Source organism: Lissotriton helveticus, chromosome 1_1, assembly GCF_964261635.1.
Source record: "Lissotriton helveticus chromosome 1_1, aLisHel1.1, whole genome shotgun sequence".
Classification (NCBI taxonomy): Eukaryota; Metazoa; Chordata; class Amphibia; order Caudata; family Salamandridae; genus Lissotriton; species Lissotriton helveticus.
In genome coordinates, this window is record NC_136057.1 from 397,609,046 (window position 1) to 397,624,817 (window position 15,772).

At 45.4% G+C, this 15,772-nt stretch overlaps 1 protein-coding gene across 1 annotated transcript in view; it reads right to left on the bottom strand.

Moving 5' to 3' along the window:
- LOC144769675 (potassium voltage-gated channel subfamily KQT member 1-like) overlaps positions 1–15,772 on the bottom strand; it is a 1,318,465-nt gene that overhangs the window by 768,961 nt on the left and 533,732 nt on the right. The gene's annotated exons all lie outside the window — the stretch shown is intronic.

The window sequence follows — 15,772 nt, forward strand, 5'->3', positions numbered from 1 at the left end:
TATCTTAAGGTATGTTTACCTTTATTCTTAATATCCGTTCTCAAATAGCGTCTCTCAGAGGTAACATATTTCTGTCCATTCCTTCTGGCTCCTTCCCCGGTCAGAGTAAACTCTTCTTCCTCCTGCCCCACAGGGCATCCGGTATCTTTTATCCTCTTTCCAACTTCTAATTCCTTCCTCCTGACAGAATAGTGCTCTTTAGCTTTCTAGGAGCTATCCATTTCTGAGCACAAAACATATTTACGAAAATAAAAAATATAAATATCTGGAAAATGGCGTCATTTTGTCAGACCTAATTCAGTCTGAGCTAAACATAGTTCAGCGAAAGTAAAGCTGACAGCCTTGGACGCAAAAGAAGAAACCATCCCAAAACAATGTGGCAGTCAGCCGAGAAAAAGTGGTCGGGCAATTCCGGCCACAGAGACCAGTAGTCAAAAGCAAGAGAGGCTCTGAGAACGTCACAGAACGAGTCGGACACGTATTAGAGTCTTGAAGTGTGGGCAGGGTATGTTTAAGGTACGTGTCTGCCTTCAATATCTATTTATTTAGTGAGGTATTCAATATTTTATTGCTTCATATTAGAAATCTGTATTGTGCCAATGAGAATTACCAGAATGTTCAGACCTTCCCTCAGTATTTTCATACTCCTGGTTCTCACTTTGCCCTACTGCAGGACTGGGAAGAGTCATTTAGTGGCTAAAGTGCAGACTGTGTGGTGCCTTGGGACCACACAGTTCAATCCTGACCTCTGCACCGAAAATCACCTTATTCTGTGTTAATTTACCTAAACTCCGTGCACATATGAGATTAAACTGGAAGCGTAATAGGGGTGGTGCACAGACGTACCACACAAATTTGTAGGCAGAGATAACACCTTGAGGATTGGAATCTCAACAAGGTAAATCCGAAAGGGGAGAACAAAGCACCAACTCTGTTTTAATCTTGGCGAGTTGGGCAGGTTACGAATTAGAATGTAGAAATAATGGTCTTCAAATTGATTATCTTCACTTGAACTTCACAATGAATGTTTCTCCAGCCAAATTGGCATGGTAAGTCTATGCACCACTGCTACCACTCTTCCAGTTTAATCTCATAATTGGAGACTTTTGGACATTGTTCCATGCCTTGAATTCAAATCTACCTTCTAATACACACCCTTGGTGTGGGAGTGTTTGGCTTCAATTGGAATTGGCTGTCCTCCGTTGTTGTCTGCTCGTCCTGAGAAAGCTGTGACGCTTCCCTAATTTTACATATCCAGGGTCCAAACGTCGGCATTCATTTTCAAGTCTTTTTCCATCAGGTCTCCTGACCCCAAGAATTAGAAAGTTCAAATAGGGGTCACTCGAGATCATGTGTCAAAATTGGAAAGGACAGACTCCCCCCTAGCGTTTATATATTGTGTACATATTTGTATGTATTTTATTACATGAGTATAATTTCACCCAGTCACATGTCACCTTGCTTCACTTTATTCACTTCATGTTCATGTCAGTAATGTCATTTAATGTTATTGAAAGTGACAGCCAAACATGATTTAAAGAGTAAAAACAATTTTCATACCAAAAATCTATTCCATCTGAGAGTATTCTATCCGAAGTCTATAAAGAACTGTATTAGACTATCTTGCATGATTAATATTTCATAGGCTCAAAGCATTTCTTCTACCCGACAGAACCACTTGTAGATTACTTTATGAATGCCCAGGTTCTGAGGGGCACAGGGTTGCCCCATTGACTCTACTAGCCTTTAGTAACTAAAGGCTAGTAACATGGGCAACTGGAATGGTAATGTATAATTGGTTAACAGTTTTTCTCCCCTCCACACTTTTAAGCAGGCCATCGACCAGCGGTTCCAGAGTAAGTATAGAACATGGAACCCGGCTCCTTCACCACCATGATGTGCATCTTAAAACTCCATCTGAGGCTACAACAGCCAACGCTCGACCCCTGTCAGCACTACCATAAGACACTCAAACAAGACACCTAACTTCGTAGCCTTCTCTGCGTCTGCTGTACCGCATACACTCCGCAACTTCAGGTATTTGTAGATTTTTGCACTGTAAACCCAGCCACACCACTAGTTGGAAGTTATATGTCTGCAGTTGTCTATTTTTTTAGTCTCAACTGTTCTTCAGGTTCTTTATGCACCTCTGAATGACATGTTTTGTTATAGAAATGTTAACATCTTTAAGTGTTTTTTAAAGTTATATTGGAAGACAATGTCACCTTATTCTAGAATTTCCCTTTTCACTCCTTGTTTACATCTTGTCTTGTTGCTGCTAACCAGAACGCCTTCTCCATATACAGTTTTTTGCGCATTTCGCACCAAAAGCGCCACTTTACATATTCCTTGTTGCAATATGTTGCTGTATAGTGTGAAATTGTTTAACAGGTATTTAACATTTTGTCTACTTTTTATTGGGTCATTGGAACCAATTTTGTTGAAGTTTTATGTATTTATGAGTACTAAATCGCACTCCTGTTACTTTTTATTGTGTATTTTGTGAGTATATGTATTTTGAGAATTTTATGTGGACCTCTATGGAGTTTCTTAACATAAATAAAAACAAACTTGAACTTAAAACCAGTTGGAAGTTATGGTAAATACATATATCAAATAAATAAAAATATCAACTAGCAACTGGGGGGGGAGCAAGCAGAGTATGAGTGGGAAAGATGAAGCGAGCAAGTTCCCTAAACCATATACAATAATTCCTGATTTTTTTTGCCATTCAGCATAAACGGAGTGCGACTAAAGGACTTTAACAAGGAATGAGTGAAGAGGCCAGACAAGCTGGCTCCTGTGCTCTGTCTCTAGCCATTAATAACGCAAGGGGATTAACTCGACGTTATGAAACAGAACAAATAAAATATATGTTTACAACCAATACATCAGACTTTTATATTCCTGAAAAGATTCATTTTGCATGAGCGTAATTCACGATGGCAAATCGTAATATAAAAGAATGAGATAATAATAGGAAAAACATTTCCTAGAATTGGCTCCAGCGACAGCTGGCTTGGACATTCCCTACTGTCTGCACCACATTATTGGGAGTTGTAGTGAGGAATGTCCTCCTGAAAACCTACCGTGGAATTTATTCATTGAGGCTGAGACAAAAAAAACGGATTGTTTCCCATTTGTCAAGGCTGGGTTGTTTTCTTAAGGCTGGCCGGCTCGAAGTAATCACAAATGAAACGCGCGGCCTCTGCGTCCCAGCATTCCTGTATGTCAGCTCCCTCGAATACGAAGAATTCAACAGAGCTGCGGGGCACCTTATGTTGTCTATTTGTTTTGTGCTAAATTCTCAGAAACATTAACGTGTTTTCTTGGACAGCACGTCATGCTGCCCTGCTGTAGTCTATAGGGAGGGGCAGCCACGGACCGTGGAGGGAGTGCCGCGGCTGGGCGCATAGGTCGTCCACTGTACTACAAGTGCCTTGGGGTATAATCAGGGCCGTTTGAATTATGCGACAGGGGAGGATGAAATTATGCAGCATGATTAGCTGATTAGTACAGAAAGGAAAGGTAAATTATGTGGTGCAATACAGCACATTTTGCGATAGTATTACTTGATTATTTTGTAATTTTTACATATGATAACACTGTGTGGGCAAAGGTCACACCTCATTAGTGCAAGGTTCACAACCAGATACACAAATAAGCAACTGAAAGATGACCAATCAACCTTTGCAAAAGACTTCCGCTAGGTGGGAACACATTTTAATTAATTTTTTTATTTGTGAAAGGCTGTATACAGCGCGAGCATAACCCGTCAGGGTATCAGAGCGCTGTACGCAAAGCAGGCAAGATGAACAGGAAAAGGTAGTAAATTAAACATGTAGGTAGTCAGGTAAGTAGTAACGCGAGAAAGAACAATCTAGTTAATAGAAGGTATAAAGCAGTAACAATGCATCACTGAATGTTAAAAATAAAACTGTAGAACTGAAGTAGAAGTTAGTTCGGGTGGCTTCAGGTCTGTCGTTGCAGGTAGCTATTCAGGAGCAACCCTTTGACTTCTTTTAGGTTTCGCAAGGCGTCCGCTGCGCAGCAGCGTTCGCACAGGCGAAATCTTATGTTAGAACAGTAGGGACTTTGTCCCGCCTCTCTCTTCCATTGGCTAGCTCCATAAATGGAGGCTAGCCATTGGAAGAGAGATCTGTCCGTCATTGCCCGAGCAGATTCGTGGGCGTTCCGGCGATTTTTACTCATCCCGCCCCTTTTAGAACGTCATGCGGGGGTGGGTGGTGGTTTATTTTTTTTCTTCGAAGGGTGTTTGGGTCATTTCTCCAGGCCAACCGCCGCCGGAAGAAGTGCAGGTGAGTGCTCCCCTCCCCTCCCGCTGTCCGTGTGCCCGTTCCCGCCTCCCCCCTCCCGCTGTCCGTGTGCCCGTTCCCGCCCCCCCTCCCACTGTCCATGTGCCTGTTCCCGCCCCACTTGTAAATGCTTGTTTTAACAGTAAGCAACGCCGCATGTAATCATGGCTGACTGGGGAAACTAAGCAAACAAGTTCTGCCACACGGCTCGCCCTACTCTATTTCAACATCCCAGATTTTATATTGACAACACAGGCACCGCTCTTTAGGTTGAGGTACAGCACCCACTTTCACACTCTGCTGGCGGATCCTCATCGCTGTCCCGTAATCCCCCCCACCCCTCCCCACCGGCGCCGCGATAACCTCAGCATTACCAACAATGCACAAACCACGCTTTAGTTTGCAGCATAGCGCCCGCCTTTTCACCCTACTGACTGCTCCTCATCTCTGTCCTGTCCCAGAGTGCTGCGCTGAACTTTCAGCATTAACAACAACACGGGCTCCACTCTTAATAATTTAGCAGGCGCTCGCTTGACCTGCTGACTTAGCCAATGCTTGCTTTTCTTTCTCCCCGCAGCCATGTATACTTTGCCCCGTCTGTTTTCTTATCTATACCATCTGTTTCCCTCCACCCAGTTTTTACATGGCTGACTGGGGAAACTAAGCAAACAAGTTCTGCCACACGCTCGCCCTACTCTATTTCAACATCCCAGCTTTTATATTGACAACACAGGCACCGCTCTTTAGGTTGCAGTACAGCATCCACTTTTACACTCTGCTGGCGGATCCTCATCGCTGTCCCGTAATACCCCCCCATCCCTCCCCACCGGCGCCGTGATAACCTCAGCATTACCAACAATGCACAAACCACGCTTTAGGTTGCAGCATAGCGCCCGCTTTTTCACCCTACTGACTGCTCCTCATCTCTGCCCTGTCCCCGGGTGCTGCGCTGAACTTTCAGCATTAACAACAACACGGGCTCCACTCTTAATAATTTAGCAGGCGCTCGCTTGACCTGCTGACTTAGCCAATGCTTGCTTTTCTTTCTCCCCGCAGCCATGTATACTTTGCCCCGTCTGTTTTCTTATCTATACCATCTGTTTCCCTCCCCCCAGTTTTTACTCTTTACGTTCCCATTTTACTCTCCCATATCCTCAGTGCACCTTCTGTGTCTGTTCTCTAAACTCCCTCCACCGCTTCATCCATGTCCCTCGCACTATCACTCACCTATTTCCCATACCGCTGTCACTGCCTTCTGTTCTCCCCCCACTGCTTTACTACTACTCCTGTTCTTTCAACTTCCTCTGAGCTCTGCCATTCACTCCTTTCTTAGCTTGTTTCATCTCCTCTTCCCTTCTTTTCTACTTCCCCTGCTCCTCCTATTTTCTTGCCATCGCTGTTTGCACTCTCTCCTCTGTGCTGCTAGTAATACTCTATGCCTGCTGTCCCTGCCCCGTCCCTTTACCTCCCACCTTGACTGCTGTGGTACATGCTCCCAGTTCCATCTGCCCCTGCTACGTCACCACTTCCACCGTTGCTGCAGGCGATGCACCCTGCTCGCATTTTGCTCTAGGTAATGGCCCAGGGCACCCAGTTGTGCCCCCTCCTCCATTGCTACAGGTAATATCTCCCGCCTCTTTGCTCCATTTGCCCCTCCCCATTTCTGTCTGCGATCTGATGCTAGGATGCATGCAATTTAGTCTCTCCAGTGATGGGTGCATTAGGGCTCAGAATATGTAAATCTGTGGGCTGGAAATCTTGCGGTTTCTGTCCGGTTGTCCAGTGTGAGGTCACATGGAGTGCTAATGCTGCTCCTTGCCTTCTGTGTCGCTTGCTATTCTTCCCTTCATCCTGAACCCCAGCCTGGGCTCCTTTCTTCCACCCCTGACAACTTTCATTCCCACTCTGCAGATCCCACCCATTCCTTAACACCCACTCAGCCTTTTTACCTCATAACCTGTTGCCAGACCTCTTCATGTGCCACACACCTTTTCAATCTCTACTACTCATATTCCTGTACCTCCTTTATATTACCCAGTTACTCTTTATCTTCTTTGCAGCCTTGGCTGGCTCTGTGTGTGTGTGTGCGGCTGGCTCTGTGTGTGTGCGGCTGGCTCTGTGTGTGTGGCTGGCTCTGTGTGTGTGTGTGCGGCTGGCTCTGTGTGTGTGTGTGTGTGTGCGGCTGGCTCTGTGTGTGTGTGTGTGGCTGGCTCTGTGTGTGTGTGTGTGTGTGGCTAGCTCTGTGTGTGTGTGTGCGGCTGGCTGTGTGTGTGTGTGCGGCTGGCTGTGTGTCTGTGTGCGGCTGGCTGTGTGTGTGTGTGCGGCTGGCTGTGTGTGTGTGTGTGGCTGGCTGTGTGTGTGTGTGCGGCTGGCTGTGTGTGTGTGCGGCTGGCTGTGTGTGTGTGCGCGGCTGGCTGTGTGTGTGCGTGGTTGGCTCTGTGTGTGTGTGGCTGGCTCTGTGTGTGTGTGTGTGTGTGCGGCTGGCTCTGTGTGTGTGTGTGTGTGTGCCTTTGTGTGTGTGTGTGTGTGGCTCTGTTGTATGTGTGGGTGCAAATGCAATAGGTCTCACATTTGCGAGAGATTAAGCTAATGGCAATGTAAATGACAATGCCATTATTTATCTGTTTTTGAAACCAACACATAAATACAAATTTTGTCATTTACAATGCCAATAGCTCTAACTTTTCCAAAGGCGAAACCATTGCATTGTAAATGCTTGTTTGAATGTGGCAATCGAGGGAATAGCTCTGATTTTGGAAGGAAGAGCGTTCCAAATTCTCGGAGCAAAACCAGAAAAAGCTCGGTTATAAGTTCTCTTCCTATTGTATGTTGCCACGTTTTGAGTAACCTTTAGTCATCCGAATGAGCTAAAAACCTTTTTTTTGTAAAAGATCTGCAGATTATGCAGCAGATGATGGATTATTTGACAAATGCAGCCAAACCAATTATTCTGTGGAAAATGGAGTGACCACAGAATTTCAGGGGCCTTGGGTATAATGCATTTGTAATACAGTAGATGGGACATCCATTACATTTGTGATGTGGTATTCTGTCCGCCAAGCTCTAAATAAGTCCCTTTGTTTCTTACTATGCAATTCTGTCGCTGTTGAAGTAATTGTTTACTGTACTGGAATACTGCGGTATACCTGGAATACTGAAACATCTGTACCTAATTTCCTTGTTGTGTTTGGCTGGCATTGGAGGTCATCATCAGCAAGACTGGATTTGAAGAACGCCTATTTATCGCTCTTATGCCACAGCAGGGAAAAGCACAGTCATGAAGCAGTGTGAGGCGAACCGTGATTTGTGACATTCCCTGGGTCTCGACAGACCGGACGGAGTAGGGAGAACTGAAGAAGGTCAGCAGTCTCCCTGAGCTTCACCCACCTCCTGCAGGTATCCAAAGACCAAAAAGAGGTGGGTGCGACATGCACACCAAAATGTTAAATCTCCTTCCTGCTGTGGGTCAGTGCAAACAAGTGGCAGAGAAAGGATTTCCCTCTATGCTGGGTTTGGCTTTGATGGAGTCACTACAGTGAAAAACAACCTCTTTATTGAAACCTACCCATTTACCATTCCATATATTACAGATTAGTAGTAACATTAATCAATTAATCAATCAATCAATATTTGTAGTGCGCGCTAATCACACCGGGGTGTATCCAGGCACTTTGATGGGTGATCATCGTTATTCACATGTAATTAGAAAATATTATCAGCACTCCAGCGTCGCAGCATATTACCACAGAGATGCCACAATGGCTGCTGCCAGCACACAGTGTGAGCAGAAGCTAAGTATTCTATTATTTTGTTTATTGTAGCCTTTCCTACCTCTTGTCGAGGCTCCAAAGTGTGTTTTAATTGGTTGAGTACATAGGTACTCTTTTGTTGTATATGGTCACAGAAAAGTGTTGTTAGAGGGGTCACCAATGAGTAGAGTGTTTTGAATGTGTAGGTGAGGCCTGTAGAGGGTCCCACAGACTTGAGCTTGTTTGTGTAGCAATGTCTTGCATGCGGAGCAGAATGTGGGAGGAGCATGAGGGACAGCTTCGCTGGCCGTACATACAAACCCTGTAACTTGTAGTCAGAGAACCAGTTGAGTTGGGTGACCAGGCGTCCCAGATTTGCGGGGACTGTCCCGGTTTTTCACCAGCTGTCCCGGCCGATTTCGACTTAAAATGGTGGGAGGTGCCTTTTTCATGTTTCCCAAAGCAGGGATAGTTAGCAGCTGCTATACGAAAGTAATTTAATTAACATGCATGCTACTGACTTTAAAATTTTTATTTTATTTATGTTCTGTAATTCTCCGGTGAGGAGCGCTGTCATTCTTTATACTTGGTTGAAGGAAAATTGTAGTCCTTCTTCTATTTCTGTGAAATGTCCCAGTCTTTGGCGTTAACATTCTGGTCACCCTACAGTTGAGTCCCAATTCTGCAACCAGCACTAGCTTTATTTCCATTCCTTGGCCAAAGAAGGCGCTAAGGATCCCACTCTCCTGCATCGCATGATCCAGGGCTTGCGCCGCCGGACAGGGAAGGAGCCCCCACGCAGGGTGTCTGGAGGGAGGCAGCTCTAAAAAACCAGCATCATAATCAGATTACCAACAATTAAAAATCAAATCTATAGTTTGATTATCTGATTCCTCTCTTCTGAAACTTCTTTCCCTGCAATTCATTAATTAGATACTAATGAGATATTTATGGTATATGTCTATGATGTGATGCACAGCTGGAGTTCAGTTATCCTTCATGTTGGAGTACATTGTGTCACAGTGTTGATTTTAATATTGTCCATCTTCAAACCACTCTGAATGTTTGTTTGCAAAAAATAGTAGACATGTTGTACTGTGTCTAATGGAACACACAGACTCTGCATTTGCATATTGCTATGTGTGGTAGAGACAAAAAGAGCTTCCTTTATGCCTTCCTTTTTTATCTTAATACTTCAGTCATGGGTATTTGTGGAGGTGTGTGAAGCTGTGAAGCTTGGTCCTTCACAACAATGTGTTTTTCTAAAGTGTGCCGGTATTATGGATTTTGAAGCTAGAGATAGTCTGGTTGTCTCAGCTCACAATGGTTATGGCTTGTTCTTCACCATATGAGGGACATTTTGGTTTTTTTCTTGTATTGATTGAGCTTGGTTCCAAACAAAAAGATGGATGAGGTATATCTAAAACTCTGGGACCTCTTAGTGAACGTGTTCACTCTCTAATTGGTCCTCTAATCTGTGATGGTCTATGCAACTGAGACTGCTTGATGGAATCCAGGGTATTTAGCAGCAGCCCGTGCAGGTAATAGCGGCGTGGGGGTATTTTGACAGACTACGACGAGGGTAAATGAATTATTTAATTTCCCTTGTGGTCGCCTGTCGAATCCCCCCCACTGCCCACCACTCTTACCTGCACGGGCCGCTCCTGAGAGTATTATCCGTTACTGAAGATATTTGGGAGTATGGTGATGTGGGTTTTGAGAATGGTAACAGATGTTTTCAGTGAGCGAGTGAATTTGGGGGGCCTTGAATTGGTCTGTCGGTGTCATTTTAGATTTTTAATTTTTATTTAAAAAAATGTGACAATCCAATGCCTTCTGGACCTCCATTACCATGCTTCTCAAAATGATATGCTTTCATGGGCTTCAATGCCAAGACGTGGTCAGCTGTGTTGTACTTAACTTTGCACTGCGAGCACTGAAGCTGCATCAACAACTGACTAATACGAGCTGGAGGACGTGGAGATTATCCATTAAAGGTGGGTATACGAAGCTTGTGGTTAGATACTACTCTTACAGTGTCACTGCACATGCAGATGGATGTGCCAAATGTCGGCAGAGCAGCCTTTACAGATTGAGCTCCACTCTTTGATGGTCAGTGCTTGACCTGAATATGGTCCCTTGCTCACACTTCTGTAGAAGCAGAACTTCTAACCATCAGGTGCTGGCATCTTCTACCGACTCTGTATTTTCTGTGGATTGAGATGAGCCAAGGTATATCAGCAAACCCCGTCCCTTGTGACCAAAAATGGTTGTGTATCTTGGCACCTATTCCCACTCTGTTTTAATGTCCAACAGATTTCAGAAGGGCACATGGGTAGCCACAATGACAGATTCCAACTCTCTTGACGCAATCCAGATATATGTTATAGTTCACCAATCCATCGTAGCCAGAAAATGTGAAGGATCCACCGAACAGTCTCACTCCAGGTCGGAGCTGGCAAGCAGCCGTTTTGTAGGGGGGTGCCCTGTAAGTTGAAGCAGAGTAGGTGGGAGGTGTAAGAATCTTGTCTTATGTGGGTATAGCAGGCTGGGAGATGTAGACTATGTAACCCCATCACCCGGATACACCCCGTAGGCAAAAGTCATGACAAGCATGGATCTATTGATCCTGAGCCAAAGGGGGAAATTAGATTTATTATAGTGGGTGATGGGTGCACTAGTATAATCCCAAGGTTATCAAACTCCCTGGTGATGAGTGGGGGGAGTGGCTCTCTAATACACCATCTACTCGGGAGGGGGCTGTATACCTCAAAGCAAGGTGGTTCACTCTCAGCATGCCAACAAACCAATAACATTTCTATCATCGAATGTACACCAATTGGGGGCAGTTCATAGATGTACACAATATTTGCCTCCTCCACGAGACATAGAGTGTTTCACCTGTGGTTAGGAAAGGGTATACCTCATTCTGTGTAAATGCAATAGAGTCATCTAGGGGAAGACCATGGGGGCGTTTGAAGACATGGGTGAGAACAGGACTACAATGTTTAGTAAGAGTTCTACCAGTTACTTCTCAGGCTATAGGGAATCCCTGGAACAAAACTGCCATAGCCACGTGTTCCGGGACACCTAAGCATAACCATGCTTGCCCGAACAAAGCATTGCCTTAACCACACATATGAGTGGAAGTGGAAGGAGTTGTGGTCGTTTTAGGGACAGCGTGGGGGGTCGGGGTAGTGTATGTTAAGGGGCAGGGGTTTAGGCCTCAGGGAGAGGGAAAGGGGTAATTTTAATGGCAGGTTTTGAGCCTCTGGGAGGGGGGCATTGGCAGGTAGGGGTTGGTAATTTAGGTCTTAGGGCGGGAGCAGGGGGGTCAGAGTAGTGGCAAAGTTAACCATGCATACCCCCTTACCATACATGCCTTTACAATGAAATTGCATAATGAAGGTATGCGTGGTTAAGACTCATTTATTTTATTTTGTTTTATGCGTTTTTATATAGCGCGGACTTTACCCGAGGTGTCAGAGCGCTTCACAATAGGAACAGTAGTGAAATATGAGGAACAATTACAAGTGAGCATGTTACAAAAGCAAACGTTACGTTACATAAGGCAATAGTGACAATTGTGCATGTATCGAGCAAACAAAATACAAGAGGTAGCAAACGATACGTTACAAGAGGAAAAATGTGACGTGCGTATGTTACAAAAGCGTACAAATAGAGGGATAATACTGCACTAAATGGCAGATACTCAAAACACAAGAACAAACGTTACGCTACATGAGGCAATGGTGGCAATTGTGCATGTATCAAAAGCAAACAAAATACAAGAGGTAGCAAACCATACATTACAAGAGGGAAAGTGACATGTGTATGTTACAAAGGAGTACACAATAAAAGTAGAAGTATAATACTGCAATAGATCGCAGACTCTCAAACCACAAGAACACATTGGGAAGGCACTTCTCTAGTCATGTAGAACAGAATTTCCTATAATGGAAGGACTTCCTTCAGATAATAGAGAGGGCGTGAATTCAATTTGGAAGTGTCTTTGAAGGAGGAGAGCTGTGAGGTCAGTTTTAAAGTCCTGGGAAGAGGTGGTGGTCAGGAGCTGAGGCGGAAGTGAGTTCCAGATTCTCACCGCGTTGCCTGAAAAGGATTGGGCCATCGACCTTTCCTTCTTGAAAGTGGGAGGTTCAAGCAATAGATTTTCCGCGTTACGTGATGGTCTAGAGCCTCCAGAGAGTTTCAGTTTATTCGCCAGGAAGCAAGGAGAGGAGAAGTGCAAGGCTTTGTGGGTGATACAGGCAGTCTTGTAGATAGATCTTGCCTCGATGGGAAGCCAACCGAGGGTGGATAAAATGGGTGTGATGTGGTCGCTTCTTTTGGCCCCATATATGAAACAAGCTGATGAATGGAGAACAGATTTAAGGGGAGACAGTTGGGATTTGGGGAGGCCATTAAGAGCGTTGCAGTAGTCCAGTCTGGAGAGAACAAGCGATTGGACCGGGGTTTTAAGGTCATGCTCCGGGAAGAAGGGACAAATCCCCCAAAGAAGGCGCAGTTGGTATCGAGCAGACTTTGCAATGGAATTTATTTAGGAGAGTAGATTGAGTTTTGTGTCGAGTATGACACCAAGGGATTTTGCGCTGTCGACGATGATGGGTTTATTGTTAAGTAGATTCATCTGATGCATCCATGATTGAACCGGGGGAGGAGAAAGTGAGGAGGAGAGGAGGAGGAAATCAGTTTTAGAGGGATTCAGAATCAGTTGATGAGTTAACATCCAGTTTTGAATGGAGTCGAGAGTAGAGCTTAGGATGGAGAGATTGTGAGTGGAGGCAACTTTGAGGTAGATTTGAGTGTCGTCCGCATAGAGATGATAGTGGATCCAGGTTTTGCTTAGGAGATTTCCCAATGGTTCTAAATAGAGATTGAACAATGTGGGTGCAAGTATAGAGCCTTGAGGAACACCTTGACCTAATGCCAAAGGAGATGAAAGACTATTCGCCGTTTTGATAATTTGGGATCTATCAGAGAGGAAGGAAGCAAACCATTTAAACACAGTGCCCTCCATTCTCTGTTGAAGAGTGTTAAGGAGAGTGTTGTGATTGACAGTGTCAAAGGCTGCAGAAAGGTCAAGGAGAATAAGAAGGCAAGACTCCCCAGAATCGAGTATCTGTAGCGCATCATCAGTCACTTGCAGCAGGGCTGTTTCAGTGCTACAGTTTTGAATGAAGCCGGACTGGAAATTGTCAAGAAGATCATTGTCCTTGGTACGACGAGAGAGTTGTTTCGCTACACATCTTTCTGTGATTTTCGCAAGAAAAGGTAGGTTAGTGCTGGGGCGGAAGTTGTTGAGGTCGTTCGCATCAGCAGTGGGTTTTTTAAGCAGAGGGGTGACCTGCCCAGTTTTGAAGGAAACAGGAAGGGAGCCTTGACAGAGGGAGAGGTTAACCAAAGTGGTCCAATAGGACAGAGAATGGGTATAGAAGTCATTGGCAATGGCACTAGGGATGGGGTCAAGAGAATGGTTGGAGGGTATTGTTTCGAGGATGCATTTGAGGTGGACATCTTCGGAGATGGGGGTCAAAGTTCTGTCAAATGGCTAAGGATTTGCGCTCCTCTGGAGGGGTAGGATGACTGACCTGATCCACAAGTGATTTCACTTTTTCGTCAAAGAATATAGCGAATTCCGCTACTTTCTTTGTAGAATCCTCCAACTTGGAGGTTGGGGAGAGCAGTTTGGATTCTTGATGAGATCTAATAGTTTTTTGGGTCTATTTTTGGCTTAGTCGAGGAGGGTTCTGAAGTGCGTCGCTTTTCCAAGGAAGATGTGCTTGTGGTACTCGGATCTTGCTGAACGAAGCGTGGCCAAATTATCAGTGGAGGGCGCTTGTCTCCATTGTTTCTCCAGGAATCTTAGGGACTTCCTTTCTTCATAGAGGGATTTGTTGAACCAAGGTGCTGAGGGAGTGGGCCTTTTCTTTTTACTTTGGAGAGGAGCGACGTTATTGATTTAGATTGCAAGGACTGTGAGGCATTGGGAGGTGAGTTCGTTAACATCTAGGTTCGGGTCTAGCCTTGGAAGTGATAGCAAAGCTGATTCACAGAGGGTACCGAGGCCAATATTTTTTGTGTCACAGAACCAGGAGGTAGCCCTCTTAAGTTGGCCGAGAATTATAGAGTGTGATAGGTGAAGAGAGAATGGGATGAGGAGGTGGTCAGACCAGTCTACATCAATAGGGGTAGCAATAGTAAGCATGCCTGTTTTCGAAATAACATGGTTCAGGATTAAGCCCTTAGAGTGTGTTGTTTCTGTGCAGTGTTGGATAAGATCGTTTGCAGAGAGGAAAGTGGCCGGCAAATTCGCAGAAGAGTCTTGAGACGAGCCCCAGTGGAGACTGAAGTCACCCATGAATATCTGATTGTCACTTTGCCAGAAATGGTCGCTAATGAAGTCAGTGAGTTCCTTCATAAACGAGGGGCCGCTACAAGGCGGGCGGTAAATGGCATGGAATCTGAGGTGTGAGCGGTGGTGCAATTGAAGTTCAAGGGATAGGCATTCAAACGTGCAGAAGGAGCTGTTAGGAAAAGCCTTAAGTTGAAAGGTGTTTTTAAAGATGACTGCAACACCTCCCCCAACTTTGTCAATTCTGTCATTTCTAAATATAGAATGCCTGTGGATACTAGGAGATCAAACAGAGTGAGAGGTATCTTTGAACCAGGTCTCTGTGAGGAAGAGCATGCCAATATAGTGAAGTATGATTGTGTCGGAGATTTCAAGTTTGTGTTTTATTGCAGATCGGCAGTTGTGGAGCAGACAGCGCAGCTCTGTCGAGATTGTTTTGTTGACAGGGGCACTTGGGCTATGAGGGGTGATAGGGGTGTTGTACTTATATGAGGGTGCTCGGGAGGGTTTAGGTGGATGAGTGGTTCTGACAGAGGAGATGGTCGGAATAGTGTAGATGGTAGGGCTACTTGAAGATGAAAGTGGAAGAAGGGTGGCATTCAAGGGCTTGTGTCGGTTAGCGATGTTTGCAGACAACAGGTTATGCTTGGCTATTATGGGGTCTGGGGGCGAGGTGCATCTCGTGTGAAGGTGAGTGTTTTTCAAAGGAATTGAGGTGTACGGAAAAGTGGAAATCTTGGAGCCTAGAAGTGAAATGGTAGCTTCAAGTTGGCAGAGAGCTTAGCTTATTTTCCAGAGAGAGTAGGGCAGAGCATGGCATGTTGTGTGGCTCGATGGAAACAGGAGGGGGTGCAATTGGCGTTGAAGGCAGGGGGACGTTGTGGAACGGGAGGGGAGTTGAGGTATAGGGTTCAGAGGTGGGGAAAGGTGGTGGTTGAGAGGGGGCATTGGTACATCAGAGGTGAAAGGAGAGTTGTCTGTTGGCGTTGCAAGAAGGATAGGAATGAAGGACATAATTAGGGGGAGGTAGGTGAGGAGCGAGGCGGTGGGGCAGAGGGAGAGGGGAGGAGTGTGTGGAAACATAGGATTGAAGGAGGTTTGGGAGGAAGCAGGGGAGGGGATGAGGTTGGATGGTGCAGATTGGCCGAGGAACGGATTAGCTAGAGGTCCGGCTGAAGTGATGAAGAGGGGCATACTGTGATGGGGAAGAATGGTAGAGGAGGGCACAGGAGAGGAGGAGGGAAGAGGGTCGACCTGTGCCTCCTGAGGGTGCAGCCTATTGGAGTGTAGGGGGGTTAGGGGCGGAGAGAGGAAGTAATGGGTGGAGCTAGATG